Raw genomic sequence first — 18,423 nt, 5'->3', positions numbered from 1 at the left:
TTAGAAATAGACATAAAACTTCCCCGGGGAAGGAGAAGAAATATTAGAAATATTACAGGAGATCTCAACCATGCCAGAGTAGGTAATCAAAAATAATGGTTAAAACCATATACACCAAGAATTTATATATAAAAACTGTAACACCCTCTACTCAAAGTATACTTTACAACTTTTATTGTGTGAGTCCAAGGGAAAGAGATGCAAAAGGGGAAAAGAATAAAATTTCAACTCACAGCTTTCTTTTAAAACATACTGATGACATGTTAAAAGCTATATTTAAAATTACCAACCCACCATTTCTTCGGCTGTGCTGATAAAACAAAAGTCTTTGGAAGGGAACACAGTAAAAACACTTCTCCAAATGTCTACACTTCATTCTCTGGTAATTCATATAAGCATTAAGGACTTGATTTGACACCAACTTCCCAACTCTTGAAGTCAATGGGAAGTTTTAGACTTCACCCATTGCTGGATGACACCTATGTTTGAGTGGCTGTACATCAGCACCAGGACAATCCCGTAGAGAAAGCAATAATTGAGGACATTTGGAGAGCTGAGTTCTATCTCTATCCCCTGGTGAGTAACTTTGGACAAGTCCCCATATCTCTGTAAAATGGGATTGATATGACTGGCAATGTCTGAGTAACTGTACTGGATTTTCACAAGGGCATGAGAGGTGAGCATACCTCCAGCATGTTTTTCTTCTTCAAAGTTACTCCTACATTTTCCAAGCATATGTCAGGATTCAGTTGCCAGAGTTTCATTAAGTGTTAAGAGTCTTGGATAAATCAGTATTGGGATGTCACAAGAAAGGGCTCTTATACACATACACAGAGCCTGCTCCGATGTACTGGAAATGCAGCATGTTGAAGCGGACTTGATTAATCGAGTCTGCTGGAGCACAGAAATCAGCACGCTCTGGCAGCCTTTTGCATCATGTGTATCAGCAGTGCAGTGCATCCCCGCACTGAAAAAATGGTGGTGGGGCACTTTGAAATAAAACTCTTTCAATGATCTTTAGTTTAAAGCACCCCACCACTGTTTTTTTCAGTGGGGGGATACACGGGGATGCTGATACAGATGATGCCTGGGCACCTTTAACTAGCATGGCTTGCTAATTAAAGCTCCTGGCTCCATGCCCCACAGCATATGTAAAAATGCCCTAAGAGTCCATCAAAAACTACTACTTCTGAAAACTACATAGAGTAGTTTCAGCCCAGGCTGATTGCAGAAGTTCTTCTACTCCAATTGCAGCTGCTTCAGGCAAGCCCTGCTCTGTTACTCTGATGTAATTCCAGAGAAACTCCATAGATTTTGGGGATCGATACAGCCAGCCTGCAGCAGTGGAAGACAATATTCAATCCACATCTGCTGCAGTGTGCTCTTTCTCCAAAATAAACTTTCTTAGGATTAGGGAAAGAGCAATCCAAAGCTGACACCCCCAGTGGACACCAATCATCAAATAAGCCACAGCAAAGGAGACAGTATCAGAGCCCAGAGAAAAACTCATACCTTGCCTAATGAAATTCAAGTTACAAATGGGGTTCCAGGTTTTGCCGCTAAGGAGGAAATGGCTGGGGGAAGGGACAGCTAGAGGGGATTTCTTCTTGAAGGTTGCTCTTTACTGACCTCCGACTTCTAACTGAATCCATAGGAATCAGTCGGCTTCCATCCCCTGTGAATCAATCCACAAAATGCAGTTTCATAAGCCAGGTGTGAATTTAACCTAGGAGGATTTATGCAGGGTGTGATCTTCAGCTGGTGTAAATTGATACAGGTCTACAGACTTCAGTGGAGCTACACTGATTTATGATGGTTGTCAAAGGTGACACAGCAAATCAGTAGTGGATCCAGGAACACAACCCAGGAGCCTGGTCTCCCAAATCCTCACTGTAATGCTTGGAGGAACATATTCCCACCTGGAGCTTGCACGCCTTACATTAACACCCAACATTAAAACCCTTCTGATGAGATGCACTTAATGTATACCACACAGTGGATAAATATAGAGCTTTCAATTCACAATACAGCATTCTAGGATGAAACAATGAGCCAATTGAAAGTCCTCAGTAAAACCGAGGCAGCCATTTCTTAGAAGACAGTGGCAATATAATATTAAATGAGGTTGTAAAACAAGGCACACAAATGCATACAATCACACTGAAGCAATGGAGGTTCTCTGGGAGAAAATTTCAAAGCATTTGGGAGATGAACAGAAGACATTTTAAGAATGCTCAAAACATGAACAGCTATGTATGTCACTCAGAAGCAAATGTTTGAGCTACATTCAGAAGACAGCTGAGGACGGTACAAGCAACTGAGATAGGAAAGGGCCACAGTGCATATGTACTATGCTGCTTGGGTGAAATCCAGATCAGCAGCCTGCAGCTGCATTTTTTGGACAATCTGTTACTGATTAATGAAGGAAGAAGGGAGGCCAGGTATAATCATCTCAGACTAGTGGTATGAATGCATAAATCAGGATTTCAGCATCTTTTGAAAAGAACAGGGTGCAAAGCATGGAATATGTTTCAGGTGGTAACGAGGGCATTCTGAAAACTGATCCACAATAAGTCAACATGATGGGCTAAAGCAAGCTGCAGTTCTTTGATGAAGGCCAAGTTTCTAACAAAAAAGATGTAATTGTGCAATGCCAGGCCAGTCAAAGAAAGTTTCACAATACTTATTAAAAGCACAGGCACTGTCCTGGGTTTCATTTTTCAGCCCGGTCCATTAGGTTTTTTTGGGTCACATCACATCACATCTCTTGTTTAAACTGAGCCTCAGGTTTGAACTTAGAGATGTTTGTACTAGCAGAAATTTAGCAAAAGTAGGCTTGGAGCATGCCCTCTTCTCTGAAGCCAATATTTTTAGTCTTGCCTCAGAGCTAATGCCATGCTCTAATGAGATCCAAAATACCCCCTTATCTCATTTTACATGTGTGTGATTGAGGAGTAATTACTGGGAAATTTCCAGCAGTTGTGTTTAGTGTTGTGGGGAAGATTGCAATTAAAACCATTTTACCAAGAAGTACAGACTTAGGACAGTTGGAACATTTCACAAATGTGTGTCTTATTTACCAGGTTTCAGTCACAACAAACAAAAACCTATAATAAAAAAAGACTGACATTTTCAAAATGATGACTATATGTTTTGATTTTAATTTATTTTTTATTCTGATAGTCACTTCGACTTTATATACAGTTCCCCCCTCCTTTTTTTGTTTTTTAAAAAAACTCCAAAACCCCTTTTTTTACTTTAGGTCTATGAAGGGTTTTGTTTGACCTGACATTGTTTTTTTAAAATTATTTTTCAGTCTATTAAAAATTTTTTAATTGACCAAAATATTTTTTTTGTCAAAAAATGAACAAAACAAATCAGTTATTTCCAGTGGCGATGTATAGGGGGTGCACATGCACCCACTGAGAGCACTGGTATACCCCCTGACAGGCGGCACTCCCTGCTTAGGTGATGGGCACAGGAGGCAGGCAGGAGTGCCGGTGCCCCTTCTGCGAGCACCGGCTGGGGCGTGGGGGCACCCAGTGAAGTGCCGCGGGAACTTCCAGGAGTGCTGCAGGCACTTCCTACTTGAGATTGGCTGTGGGTGGACACCTCTCCCATTCTGGTCAGCAGAATTGGCTGCAGGGGGACTCCCTTCCAGTCACTGACTGGCTGCTGTGGGGGGGGCATGTGCCCCCCCCACCCCCGACTTGCCCCCTCTGACTCAGGTGGTACCAGTCGTCCATTGTTATTTCTACAGCTTCTGTTGGGGTAGAAGCTGAAGACATCTTTCAAAGGAAGAAATGGCTTCTCTGCTTCCTTTTTGTATATTGAAATTTAATACAAGTCCTCAAACTAAATCTGATGGAGACGGTTCATTTTTGACCCCATAAACTAAAAAACAGCTTTCATTTAGGCCTTTGGATATGCACATGTTTATGCCACGATGTTATAGCATACCTAAACCTAGATATATGGTTAGGACTTGTTACTATGCAATCATTCCTGATTCCCTTGTGCTGTGGCACCTGTGCAAGGACTTGATGCAACGTATGAATTTTCAATAGGAGCGCAAGGATGTGGGGCCAGCCCTCTGTCTGTCACATTAGCACATGCTGGCCATCTATTTACATTAGGATTAAATTGCTGCTTCATGGTCCAAAGTCTCTAGCACAAATTATACGAAGCATCTGACTCCTCTGGTGTTACTAGTCATCATCCTTTTCTCTGTTTCTCACATAGCCACCTCACAACAAACAGATGCAGTACTGGTACTTCCTCCTGGCATACAAATCTTGATGATACCCTTTTCCCCCAGCCTCAACCCCCCCTGACCAGATGCTGCCTCCAGAGCTACAACAGATGGTCCTGCAGCCTGTAACATTTCTAACAGGAGACCAATCATGTTTATTTTTCCTGTCTCCCACCTGCCAGGACCTCAACAGACCCTTACACCCCCGGAAATAGCTCCAAGTTTTAACTGTAAGAGGTGAATGCTGATGCCATGCCCAAAAATCTATCCTACTTGAAGGTAGCCTTTCCCATATTAATTCAGAGCAGCCATAGCCCTTTCTTATGGGTATGTACAGTGTTTAGCACACTGGGACTGTAAAACTCAACTGCGATCTCTAGTCAATGAAATCAGAATTAGAATTAGAAATATTTTGGCTGCCAGGCCTCTGTTCAAGTTGTTTGATATTCCTTACCATGTCAAAGTGCTACTGTTCTTGTTTACTCTTGCCATTTGAACTGTAATCTTTGTCATTGTCTCATTTTGATCTCTCATACCAATTTTCCTCCACAAACTGTATATTACATTCAGAAGTCCCTTACACCTGAATCAGCCAAGCTGAGGTGGTTCCGATAAGTAAGTAAAGCCTACTAGCTATAGACATTAATAACTAATACAGCTAACTGTTCTGATTAATAATAATAAAAAAACTAGAGATATCCTAGTTAGAGAAAAAATTATGAGTTGTAAATATATACCCTGAATCGTTCCTGTTTCTTCCTCACAGCCCACATCAGGTTTATGCAGCTGGAAGCTTTTGAGCCAAATAATCAGAACTCCCTCAGTGAAGTAACTGAATAATGTCATGCTATTGTTTCATCTTAACATGATATTGCCAATGGCAATCCTTCCAGAATCACATCTGAAAGGTAAAATTAGAATGAAAGAATCTGGAACTGTACAGGCATATTTGAAGCAAAAATCTGCTTTTAGATCCACACAGCAGGTGCTGGCACCCTTCCTCTGCTCTCCCTAGCTGTACTCTAAAAGGAGAATTTTGCTCTAAGTTAACGATATTTACTGCAGCTCAGATCCACGCTACAAGAAAGTAATGCTCCTGATGTGCTGCTGCTATAGATGGAACTATTTTTGGTATTTAAGCCTGGGATCCTTTCAGATTTGAAGAATACAGTCAAGGTGGAAAGAAGATAGTTACATCCACCAGGAAGACTTAATCTAGCATCACAATAGCTAATGTCAATATGCCCAAATGCCTAGTAGAATCTCTAGTCTGAGTTTGGCTTCCAGACTCCTCGCACGACTCCTGGGGAGACTTAAGCACTATAGAATAGGATCCACAAAAGCGAGCAGGTTAAGTGTGGAGCTGTCTGAAAAGGCAGTAAGAATGACTTATCCTGCCCTTCCCAGGGAGTTGCGGGGCCTACATCCAAGATGACTAGAATCCTCTCCTTGATGTAGGAACCTGGGCTTGCTCTATTTTTTTCATAAGAAACACAGCAAGGAAGTTTGCTTTTCCGCAACATTTGTGCATCTGTACAAGGGAAAGTGAAAGACAGTATAAACTTATAGAAGAGCTGCTCAACTTGTGGCTCACAAGAGGTTAATCTGCAGTGTCTGGCCTCTTCTCCAGGCACACCCTCCCATCATTCCTGCTCAAGTAGTAACCAAGGGCTACTGGTTCCTCCTCTCTTCTCTGGCTTTTGCTTCCTGTCCCTGTTCCATGGAACAGGGTGGGACAGGACAAGGTAGTGCAGCCCACTGTGCTGGGAAGCCTATGGCCTAATGCAGCACAGTGTAACACTGTAGCTGGGCAGCCCATGGACAAGAAACTGGGGCTGAGAGCCTGGGAATCTGCATAGCCCAGCGTATTGGGTTGGGCCTGAGTCACTTGTGTGGTGCAGTGCAGCAGTGGCACCAGTGGCTCGCCTGGGTGCAGTCCACAGAGCATGCACAGCCCCTGCAGAGTGAAATAGTCTTGCTTTATAGCCTTGTGCTTCAGCCACTTTGTGGGGGAATGGCAAAGCTGGGTTCAACTCAGGCAGATTTAAACCTGGGTCTAGCACACCACAGATGACCACTGCATGCTACAAATTCTTAGGGGCAGGGCAGGTGGGGATACCTTCACTACCCCCTCTGTTTTCTCACTGTGTGGTCCATTAGGAAGGTTGTGAGAATGACCTGCATATCAGCTAGGTGAAGTAATGCCTAATTTGCCGGGATTGCCTGGTTCTGTCAGAACTGGGGCAATTGCGCATATGGCTAAGTCCATATGTAGTTCTAGTTCAGGGGCGGGCAAATGTTTTGGGCAGAGGGCTGCATACTGAGTTTTGGCAAGCCATTGAGGGCTGCATGGCAGGCAGCCCAGGGCAGATAAATATTATTTTTTAAAATATTTTAGGGGCCCCGCAGGCCAGATAGAATGGCCTGGCGGGCCACATCTGGCCCCCAGGCCACATATTGCCCACCCCTGTATCTAGTTCATGGCTGAAAAAAAATATTTCTTGAAGGAATTGTTAATAAGAGGCAAATACAACATTCTCCTTTCCCTATATAGTACTGTCAAACACAAGTTTTCAGAAATCATGAGGCAGACCTCTAAAACCATGTTAGGCAACAGCAATCAAGGCAACTTAGGGGACACTGATCACCAAATGATTACATTCACTATCCAGCAAAGGGCGGGCATTATACCCAGCAGGGCACGGGTGCTAAACTTTAAAAAAGCTGACTTTAATAGACTCAGGGGATTGGTTAGCAGGGTGCTAGGAACTAAGAACTTGGATGCGTTGAGGGTCCAGGATGGGTGGACATTCCTCAAAGAAACTGTTCTTTGGGCTCATAGTGGGTCAATCCCATGGCAGCAGAAAGGGGGCAAGGGGGCCAGGAAGCCCCTTTGGCTAACCAGGATTATCCAAGATACTTTAAGGGCAAAAAAAAAAGAGGCATACAGGAAATGGAAGCAGGGGGTAGCTAGCAAAGGGAAGTATACGTCTCTGGCCCTCACCTGCAGGGAGTTGGTCAGGAAGGCCAAGGCAACTCTAGAACTCAGGCTAGCATCAGGGATAAAGGACAATACGAAGTCCTTCTTTAGGTATGTTGGGAGAAAGAAAAGTGTGTGGGGTAGCATAGGACCCATACAGAATGGGCAGGGGGCTTAGTGACGGATAGCAGAGACAAGGCAGAGCTCTTCAATGAGTTTTTTGCCTATGTCTTCTTAAATGGGAATCTAGATGGACCCTCAACATACATCACGGACACCAAAAAAGAGGACATCAGCCGACCAACAGTCAGGGCCGACACGGTAAAAAGACACTTGGAGGAACTGGGCGTATTCAAATCACCAGGGCTGGAAGGACTCCACCCATGGGTAATGAAGGAATTAGTGGGGGTCATAGCTAATCCACTGGCAAGGATATATGAACACTCATGGTACTCAGGTCAGCTTATAGAGAATTGGAAGCAGGCTAACATCATCCCAATCTTTAAGAAGACAAGAAAGGAGGACCCGGGGAACTATAGAGCAGTCAGCCTTACCTCTATCCCTGGGAAAATCCTAGAAAAAATTATCAAGCACCACATCTGTGGGAGCCCACTGGCTAATGTGATGTGGAGGGGTAACCAACATGGGTTTTTAGCAGGCAGGTGCTGCCTGCCTACCCTAGTTTCTTTTTGCAACAAGGCCATCAAATGTTTAGATACAGGAGTTGAGGTGGATGTTATCTATCTCAAGAAGGCCTTTGACAAGGTATCCCATACCATCCTTATAAATAAACTGAGGGGATTTACCTTGGATGATTACACAGTAGACTGGATAGCAAATTGGCTCAGGAGTTGCTAGTGGTGGATGGGTCGGTGTCAACCTGGAAAGATGTGGGCAGTGGAGTCCCTCAGGGCTCAGTTCTGGGGCCGATGCTATTCAACATCTTCATCAGTGATCTAGATGAGGGGGTGGGAAGCACCCTGTCCAAATTCGCAGACAACACAAAATTATGGGGTGTAGCTAACACCCTGGAGAGGAGGAATCAGATCCAGGCTGACCTAGACAGGCTGGAGAAGTGGGCAGAGAGCAACATGATGCAATTCAATAAGGACAAGTGCAAGGTGTTGCATCTAGGGAGGAAGCACTGCCCATCATACCTACAGGCTGGGAGGCGACCTTTTCAGCTCCACTGAGGCAGAAAAAGATCTTGGAGTCACTGTTGACTCCAGGATGAACATAAGTTGCCAATGTGATGAAGCAGTTGGCAGAGCCAATCGCACCTTGTTGTGCATCCGTAGGTGCTTCACAAACAGGTCCAGGGAAGAAATTCTGCCTCTCTGTGTGGCACTGGTGAGACCACAGCTGAAGTACTGTGTCCAGTTCTGGATGCTGCAGTTCAAGTGGGATGCGGACAACCTGGAGAGGGTGAAGGGCCACTCGCCTGATTAAAGGCCTGCAGGGAAGGTCCTATGAGGAAAGGCTGAGGGACCTTAACCTCTTCAGCCTCTCCAAGGAGCTGAGAGGAGACCTTGTGGCGGCGTACAACTTCATAAGGGGAGAGCAACTTGAAGTAGGCAATGATCTGTTCACCAGGGCACTCCCTGGAACAACAAGGAACAATGGCCATAAGCTACTAGAGAGAAGGTTTAGGCACATGACCCCAGGGTTGGTGACTCTTTTCTTGCCTGCCAGGGGCAGGGGGTCAGACTAGATGGCCCACTGAGGTCCCTTCCAACTCTGTGAATCTATCTATGAATCATATAATTGGATTTGTTTTAAATGATAAATTTGGGGCTCATTTTATTTGTGTCCTGGTTTCTGTACCTTTAGAGTTCATTTGGGTCACATTTCAAGTTTTCCTCTGCTTTTTTAAATGAAAACTGAGATTCTCACCTAAGCGTATAAATGTAAGAGCTGGGCTTTTGAGAAAAGCACCAAATACTATGAGACTTGCAATGAAATTGTAGGAATTGTCTATATTGCATATAACCAAAATTTCCTCACAACCCTCCCTCCCTAGTGGGTGCAAAAAAGATTATTTTGGCTTTATTCTCACTTTCCTCACATGTTTCACTCTATAGACCAGACCCTGAATAGAAATAATATAAACGAGTGTAGCTTTATTTGCTTTAATGGAATTCTGCTAAGTTAGACTGGTGGAGTGTCTGCCCTCCCTTAAAGCAGTATCTTTTGTCAAAATCTTTCTTCATTGATCACCTGACTCTGTTTCAAATCCCATGCCACTCCCTTTAAGTGTTATAACGTCCCTGTCTAATCCATATTATTAATTAGTCTTGCAATTTTAGCAACTCCCAAAATATAGGAGGCACTTTCTAAACAAAAGATGATAACCCTTAGCATACAAAACACCCAATTTTTGAAATAGGATTTTATCCAAACTTTGTCTCTTAATTTGCTTTCACTTTTAATAATCTAACAGTATTCATCATGCCTGTGGAGTAACTCTAGATTTATATGAGTATTGCTAAGTTCAGAATCTGGCCCTCTGTGATTTTTAAAGCTTCATTTCATAAGGCTACCTCAGCAATTAATGCAAAGGTTTAACTTTAACTTGTGATTTTCACTTTTCTATTAGTTTTAACTTTCATTTAAGATCTTTTTTCCTAGTTATAGCCCGTAATCAAACTGCTAAAAGCACAATCCCTCCCTCCTGTACTAAGGGGGTTTTAAAAGTAGATGTGGATAAAAAGCTGAGATCTCACAAGTCAGGAATTCCACTAAAACTGTGGATATCTTTAGTCATGTAAAGCCTACAAATAGGACAATTCTCAGTCTGAATTCTTCTCCCGCAGCACTAAGCCTGCTGTTACTCTCTATTCTATTATGATTAATAACATCTGAAATCTGAAACTAAGTCAGCTGCACTATAATATACTTGGTATCAATTTTACAGGTCACAAATAACCATGTAATACAATAACTCTGCACGCTACAGACCAACACGGGACCAGATGTTAGAGAGAGCAATTGCTTGGTAATTTCATGCCGAACAGGATCTACATACGGGAGAAAGTGTCAATTCTCCACCCACCCATTCTCCAGCCACCTGTAGGCTGCCAGCTCTGGCCAGAATTGCCAGAAGCTTCTGTAGGGGAAATCTGCAGGCTAAGGAGTTTTAAGGCACTTCTTCTAGGATTTTTCTGACCTTATATGTCACTTTCCAAAAGGAAGTGATGAAAGCCTCCTTCTAAATGCTCTGCTCCCCTCTGCAATAGACTTTCTTCTGTGAGCTTGATTCCCATTGACACGTAGATGTTTAGGAACATTAAAGTGAAGCAATTAAAGTTGTGACATTAACATGCCTATGTTAAAGCACTTTGATCCCTTTATGGCCACACCTATCCATGTGAATTTTTTCCTCTTCAAATGAGTTCATCCTGGGGTTAAGCTAGAAGAAAATAAGTATATTCTTCTTCTGTATGGGAGAGTCTTCAAACAAATTTAACGGACTTTAAGACGGGTGTCAAACTCATTTGGTCCTGTGAGCTCAAAATGAACTGCAAGATTTGTTGCAGACCAGGCAACTTACTTTCAGATGACCCACCGCAGGGCTTCTTCCCATAGCTGCCACAGCTACTCTGTCAGCACCAGCAGCCAAAGAGTTAAAGCTACCATTGCTCAACCTCTGCATCTACTCCGGAGTTCCTGATCTGAAACAGTGGCTTTGTCAGCTGCGAATATGAAGCTTAAGATTTACCACCACTGCTGATTCTACTGCTGACACAGACACAAATGCTTCTTTGCTACTGGCAGCCATGGCAAGAAGACCCACATGCTAAATGACTGTCATTTATGGGTATAAACTATTCAGGAAGGACAGGAGTGGAGAAGAGGAGGAGGAATTGTATTTTATGTAAAAGAGCTGTATCATTGCTCAGAGCTCCGATATGAAACTAGAGATAGGTCTGTTGAAAGTCTCTGGGTTAGAGTCATAAGGGACAGCAACAAGGGTGATGTTGTGGTGGGTGTCTGCTATAGACCACCAGACCAGGAAGAAGTGATGGATGAGGCTTTCTTCAAACAGTTGGCACCAGTTTCCAGATTATAGGCCCAGGTTTTCATGGGGTACTTCAGTGAGGGCAATACAGCAGTGTGCAGGCAATCCAAGAAGTTTTTGGAAAGTGTTGGGGACAATGTCCTGGTGCAAGTGCTGGAGGGGCCAAATAAGGACCATGCTTTTCTTGACCTGCTGCTCACAAACAAGGAAGAATCAGTGGGGAATGTAATAGTGGATGGCAACTTGGGCAGCAGAAACCATGAGATGATTGAGTTCAGGATCCTGAGGAAAGGAAGGATGGAGAGCAGTAGAGCAAGGACCCTGGGTTTCAGCAGAGCAGACTTCATCTCAGCCAGGGACCTCATGGGCAGGATCCAATGGGAAGCCAGTCTGAGGGGGAGAAGGGTCCAGGATTTCTGGCTGCACTTTAAAAAAGTCTTGCTGAGAGTGCAGGAACAAACCATCCTAATGCATAGGAAGACTAGCAAGTCTGGAAGAAGACCAGCTTGGCATAGAAGGAAAATTATCAGTAAACTAAATTACTTATAAGTAGAATCCTGGACAAACAACTAGGGAGAAGTGTAAAAGCATTGCTCGGACATGCAGGGATGAAGTCAGGAAGGACAAAGCACAGTTGGAGTTGCTCCAAGTATTTCAGTAACAAGACAAAGGTCAGGGAAACTGTGGGTCCTTTACTGAATGGGTGAAGGGCACCAGGCTGAAGTACTCAATGTCTTTTTCACTTTACTCTTCACAAGCAAGTTCAGCTCTAAGACTACTGCATCTGGCAGCACAGTTTGGGGAGGATCTGAGCAGCCAACAGCAGTGAAAGAACAGGTTAGGGAATATTTAGAAAAGCTGGATGTATACAAGTCCATGGGGCTGGATGGGATGCATCCAGGGGTCCTGAGGGAGTTGGCTGATGTGATTGCAGAGCTGCTGGCATTCATCTTTGAAAACTCATTACAATTGAGAGAGGTCCCAGATGATTCAAAAAGTACAAACATAGTGATCATATTTAAGAAAGAGAAAAAGGAGGATTTAGCCTCACCTCAGTCCCTGGAAAAATCATGGAGCAGAACTTCAAGGAATCCATTTCTGAATACTTGGAGAAGAAGGTGATTAAAACAGTCAGCATGGATTTAGCAGGGGCAAGTCATGCCTGACCAACCTGATTGCCTGTTATGATGAGGCGACTGGCTCTGTGGATACAGGGAGACCAGTGGATGTGGTATACCTTGATTTTAGCAAGACTTTTGATGCAGTCCCCAACATCTTTCTCACAGGCAAGCTAAGGAAGTATGGTTTAGATGAATAGACTGTAGGGTGGCTGAAGCATTGAGTTCAGAAGGTAGTAATCAATGGCTTGATGTTTAGTTGGCAGCTGGTATCAAGTGGCGTGCTCCACAGGTTGTTCCTGGGACTGGTTTTGTTCAATATATTCATCAGCGACCTGGAAGATGGCATGGAATGCACCCTCAGCAAGTTTACAGATGACACCAAGCTGGGGGGTGTACTAGATGTGCTGGAGGGTAGGGCTAGGATTCAGGAAGACCTAGGCAAATTGGAGGATTGAACCAAAGGAAATCTTATGAGACTCTTCTGTGGGTCTGGTTTTGTTCAATCTTTTCAACAACTTGGAAGATGGCATAGAGTGCACCTTCAGCAAGTTTGCAGATGACACCAAGCTGGGGGGCGGGCCGGGGAGTAGTAAATACACTGGAGGGTAGGGCTAGGATTCATAGACACCCAGACAAATTGGAGGACTGGGCCACAAGAAATCTCATGAGGTTCAACAAGGACAAGTGCAAAGTCTTGCACATAGGATGGAACCATCCCGTGCCCCAGTACAGGTTGGGGCCTGACTGACTGGACAGAAGCTCTGCAGAAAAAGACCTGGGAGTTACAGTGGAAAATAAGATGAATAAAAGCCAAAAGTGTACCCTTGTTGCCAAGATAGCTAACAGCGTACTGAGCTGCATTGGTAGGTGTGTTACTAGCAGGTCATGAGAAATGCATAGTCCCTTTTATTCAGCACTGGTGAGGTCACATCTGGAGTACTATGTTCAATTCTGGGCCCCCCACTACAGAAAGGATGTGGACAAATTGGAGGTCCAGCAGAGGTCAACAAAACTGGTGAGGTGCCTGGGGTGGGGGGTGGCATAATTTCTGAGGAGAGGTTGAGGGGACTGGGCTTTAGTCCAGAGAAGAGAAGACTGAGGGGATTTAATAGCAGCTTTCAACTACCTGAGGTGGGGTTTGAAAGAGGATGGAGCTAGACTGTCCTCAGTGGTAGCAAGTGACAGAACAAGGAGCAATGGTCTCCAGTTTAGGGATGTTTAGGTTAGACATTAGGAAGAATTTTCTCACTAGCAGGGTAGTAAATCACTGGAACAGGTTGCCCAGACAGGGTGTGGACTCTCCATCCTTAGAGTTTTTTAAGACCCAGCTAGACAAAGCTTTGGCTGGGATGACCTTGTTGGGGATGGTCCTGCTTTGAGCAGGGGGTTGGACTAGATAACCTTCTGTGGTCCCTTCCAGGCCTAATTTTCTATGATTCTATAAATGATGCCCTCTGTTGGCTGGATCCATCCTGCAAGCCATATGTTTGACACCTCTTATCTACACTATTAACTGTTTTACCTTAACTTCGCTGAATCTTCCCATGTAGTGAAGCTCTAAGGCAGTAACAGGGTAAGGGGCCTTTGTGTGAAACTCACTGTCATTTACAATTCACTGTAAAAGCTCTCAGGCTGCCAAGTGTCCTTAGTGCACATGCAAATCAGGCTCTGTGGCTCTCTCTTCCCCCTCCAAAGCAGTCTCATTTCCTACATTCCTCCACCTCACCATTAAGCTACAGTGTCATGTCCCATCCCATGTACTCTTCTCACGATGTAGGTGTGACTCCCCGGCTAGGCTATTTCTTTCTGACAATCTTACCTGGGAAGAGTATAGTTTCTCAAGAACTTTCACAGGCAGGTGAATATCTCTCTCCTTTTTAAGTCAGCCAAAAGGGAACTTCTTTTGAAAATTTTCTAGAGATCTTCTCTAAACGAATGTACTATATGTATGTGAACAGACCCAGATGAAGGATCAGAGAGTCTATCAAAAAAGAATAGTATTACACAATGGTTAGAGAAAGACTATTAATCACTGTCAGCAAGGAATACATAGAGCCCTTGTCACAGCTGCCTATATCGTGCATCTTATTTCTTTCGTGCAGTGTAATTATCCAAGGTTCCTTTGTTCTGTATGAAGCAGAGTACTGTTTGGAACTGGTCTGCAGACTAGTTTCTGTTGTTTTGGGGGTTTATCTCTATGAGCAATAGAGAGCGGAACAGGGCTGCAGAGAGGCCAGAAGGCAGGGAATTGTGGGATTGCTCCTGGAAATTTCCTGTGTTGGAGGACTGAATACCTAGGTAGGTTACAAATACTGCATAAAAATTTGGGCTAGGAAGCAAGAGGTGAGGTTGGCATCATATCCAGAAGTCCATCAGATGTTCCAAGATCAGCTTCCAAGCTGTCAAGCTTCCGGGTAAGGGTTTTACAGTAGATATGGTTGATAAGCATGGCTCTTGAGGGCACCCCTGAGGTAATCTCTCACAATCGGTGCTGATGCAGTGATAATATTACTTATAATTGTAAAGCTCCCAAAATAAGAAGAGCTTTGGAAGGGATATAGATCTTCATGCCTCCCAGCATAAAGTAATCTGTAAGAGTACACAGATTCCCAGTTAGCAAATTACTCTCTAACTGCCTACTGTAGAGTTTCTTACACGTACATTGTTATACAGACATGAACTAACACAACTCACAAACTTCTTACCTAAATAGCACTCTGGGATAATCCAGGATGGTGATTCCTGTGCTTGTATATTTTCTATAAGATGCAGCTGCCTTGAGGAGCAGCAGCACCCCACCAAGTATCCCATATTCACCGCTTTAGAAAAAAATAGTGCCTTTTAATAGTTTGGGCTCTGATTCAACAAGGAATTTAAGCAAATGCTGAACTTTAAGCACAGATATAGACTAACTGAGGTCAAGGAAAATTAGTCTAGGGAATTTTGCAAATAGACAAGTCCTTAAATGCCTTGCTGAATGAGCGTCTTGCTGAAGAAAATTGTTGTCTCTCTCCTTGATTCTTAAACAGAAAGAAGGCAAAATGTACAGGGTGAACTGTTACAATTTTCCCCTGTTCTCTTCAAGAAGTTTAATATCATCATTGCCAACACTTGTGTTAGGATGGAGGTGGGAGTAGGGAGTATGGCCATTTTAACTGTACTTCCTTCCTCTGCCAGCTCCTATAAACTGAGAAAGTTCTTAGAAACTGCCACTTTGAGGGTTGTGCAGAGAAATTCACTACTGATAGGAAATTATTTTGCATAAAACTTAAAACTCTAGTGCATAGAGTAAAGCTAAATCCCTTGAGTGCCTCTCAGCTTTGAACAGTGCTGCTTAGGAAAAGCAGTAATTGTGTATGCAAGAGCAAATCGGGGGGGGGAGGTCTATGCTAAGAAATAGAATATCAAATGCAGAGATAAATAACATGCAGCTTCAAAGCAAGTTTTGCCTCACAGATCCTAAAATCATTGTTAGAAAAAGGGATTATGTAAATATATTTAGTGACTGGAGAAATTACATATTCTATTACGTATTCATAATTATTTAATTTCATTATCCACTGAAAATTATACAAATAAATACCACTATCACCTGCATTCTTTCCACTTTCCTCTTTGTCAGCTTTGACAGGTATTGTGAAAGGATATGTTCGATAATACATGGCCTAACAAGAACTAGATTTCATTTAATAGGTATTTATCATGTATCAGCATCATGAGTGATTTCAGAGAAGCAAGGATGGTTTTGAGATTAAAAACACAGGAGCCAGAGACAGGAAACCTGGTCTTCACGTCTCTTCTGTTGCTCTATTACCTTGAGAAACTCAGTTATTATTATTTATTATTGTTGGAGTTCCCAGAAGTGTGCTAGCTGCCTCACAGCAGGGTTCCTGCTCTAAAATGTATATAATCTAAATTCAGTATGATACCAGCAGGAGTCATAAACAGACAGAAAAGGGGAGCAGATTGGGACCGTGAAGAATGATGGTAATAATAATCGCATGCTTATTCAATAACAAGCAGAAGTGTTTGAATGTCCTACCACAACCTTAAGTTACTGAATATATTATATTAAGTATAATGTATGTGTATGCTATAGTATTTATAAAGTTTTAAAAGTTAAAAAGATAAAGTCAGAACAAAATGGAAACATATTTATTCCTTTAAAAATATCATTAAAATCAATGCATTCCCACAGAACATTCAGGTTTTGACAAAACAGGATATTGCAATGGAAAAATGTTTCAAGGCAAATGTTGATAGATCTAATTTTTAAGTAGCATTTGAAAAAAGTGAAATTAATTTACAGTGGCCTTTGTATTCTCAGTTTTATCTCTAAAATTGATATGATAATACTCCTCCATTTCACTTGATTATTGTGACATTTGCAAAGAGCAGAGATGTCTCCAATTAGAAAATACTCTTGAAGTGTGAAATGGCATTACCACCCCCAACCTCCCCAAAAGAAGAAGAAGAGAGAACAGCATTTCTAAATCTCTTCTAGTTAATCTGGGGAGCTGGATCCCATGACTTGTAGTGGGATTTCCTAGTATCAGGATTTGAGCATGTAAATCCTTGTTGCGGCTTGGAAAAATCTCTGTCATGGTTTCTACTGTGCTGTTCAGCCTCCCGAGGGAGAAATGCACAGCAGACAATCACCTAAAATGTAGAATGTCAGAAAAAACAAAGGTAGCTGAAAGCATTAACAAGTTTTTCTCATCTTCTCTTCAACTTCCTATTGTAGGTCTCTTCTTTTCTCCCCCTATACCTACTCTTCCTGGCTTGGCTCATCTCCAAATATCTATTCAACTACCATCACAGCACCAATGACCCACAGGTCTACCTCTCTACTGCAGAGATTAAAATCTTTTTGTTGCTTTTTGTCTAGATTAAAATCATGGTCTATGTTTCTGATATTGCATAGTAGAGACCTAGCTGCCACACACACTGGAAGAAATATCTGTAAAGTTGCTTCACTATCTTCCTTCAGACTTTTTAATGCTCATTCCTTTGTCAGGCCACCCAAAAAACATTTATGGCAGTGGGCTGTCTATGTGCCATGACTAACAGAGGTATAGCAAACAGTTTCTGTACTCTGAGCAGCAACACAAACCAAGGTGGTAGCTGTGAGGGACAGACCAGTGGCAGAAGTTGTGGGACTGATGTCCTGCTTGCCCATGGCTATTTCATAGATTTCATAGACATTAGGGCTGGAAGGGACCTTGCAAGATCATCGAGTCCAGCCCCCGCCCAAAGGGCAGGAAGTCAGCTGGGGTCATGGGATCCCAGCAAGATGAGCATCCAGTTTGCTCTTGAAGGTGTTCAGTGTAGGTGCTTGAACCACCTCCGCTGGCAGACTGTTCCAGACCTTGGGGACTCAGTCAGTAAAGAAATTCTTCCTTATGTCCAGCCTGAAACGGTCTTGCAGGAGTTTGTGACTGTTCAACCTCATCATCCCTTGGGGCGCTCTGGTGAACAAACGTTCCCCCAGATCCTGGTGATCGCCCCTGAGAAACTTCTAGGTGGCCATCAGATCACCCCTGAGCCTGCACTTTTCCAGGCTCTCAGCCTGTCATCATAAGGTCTGTTTTCCTGACCTCTGATCATGCATGTGACTCTCCTCTGGACTCTCTCAAACTTCTCCACATCCTTTTTGAACTGTGGAGCCCAAAACTCGATGCAGTACTCCAGCTGCAGCCTCACCAAGGCCAAGTACAAGAGGAGAATGACATCCCGGGATTTGCTTGAGAAGCGTCTATGGATGCAAGTCAGCATTTTGGTTGCTTTAGTAGCTGCAGCATCGCATTGCAGGCTCATGCTCATCTTGTGGTCAATAATGACCCTCAAGTCTCTTTCTTCCATAGTGCTAGCCAACGTAGCACTGCAGAGCCTACAAGGATGCTGCAGGATTTTCTTCCCAAGGTGGAGAACTTTGCATTTTTCAGTGTTAAAAGGTTCTTGTCCGCCCATTTGCTGAGCCTGTCCAGGTCAGCCTGGATCACTCGGCTGTCTTCTGGTGTGGATGCTTTGCCCCAAAGTTTGGTGTCATCGG

This window comes from Crocodylus porosus, unplaced genomic scaffold (genome assembly GCF_001723895.1).
Source record: "Crocodylus porosus isolate Cpor-Errol unplaced genomic scaffold, CroPor_comp1, whole genome shotgun sequence".
In the NCBI taxonomy this organism is placed as follows: domain Eukaryota; kingdom Metazoa; phylum Chordata; order Crocodylia; family Crocodylidae; genus Crocodylus; species Crocodylus porosus.
The sequence above is the reverse complement of the archived record's forward strand: the minus strand, read 5'-3'. Positions refer to the sequence as shown.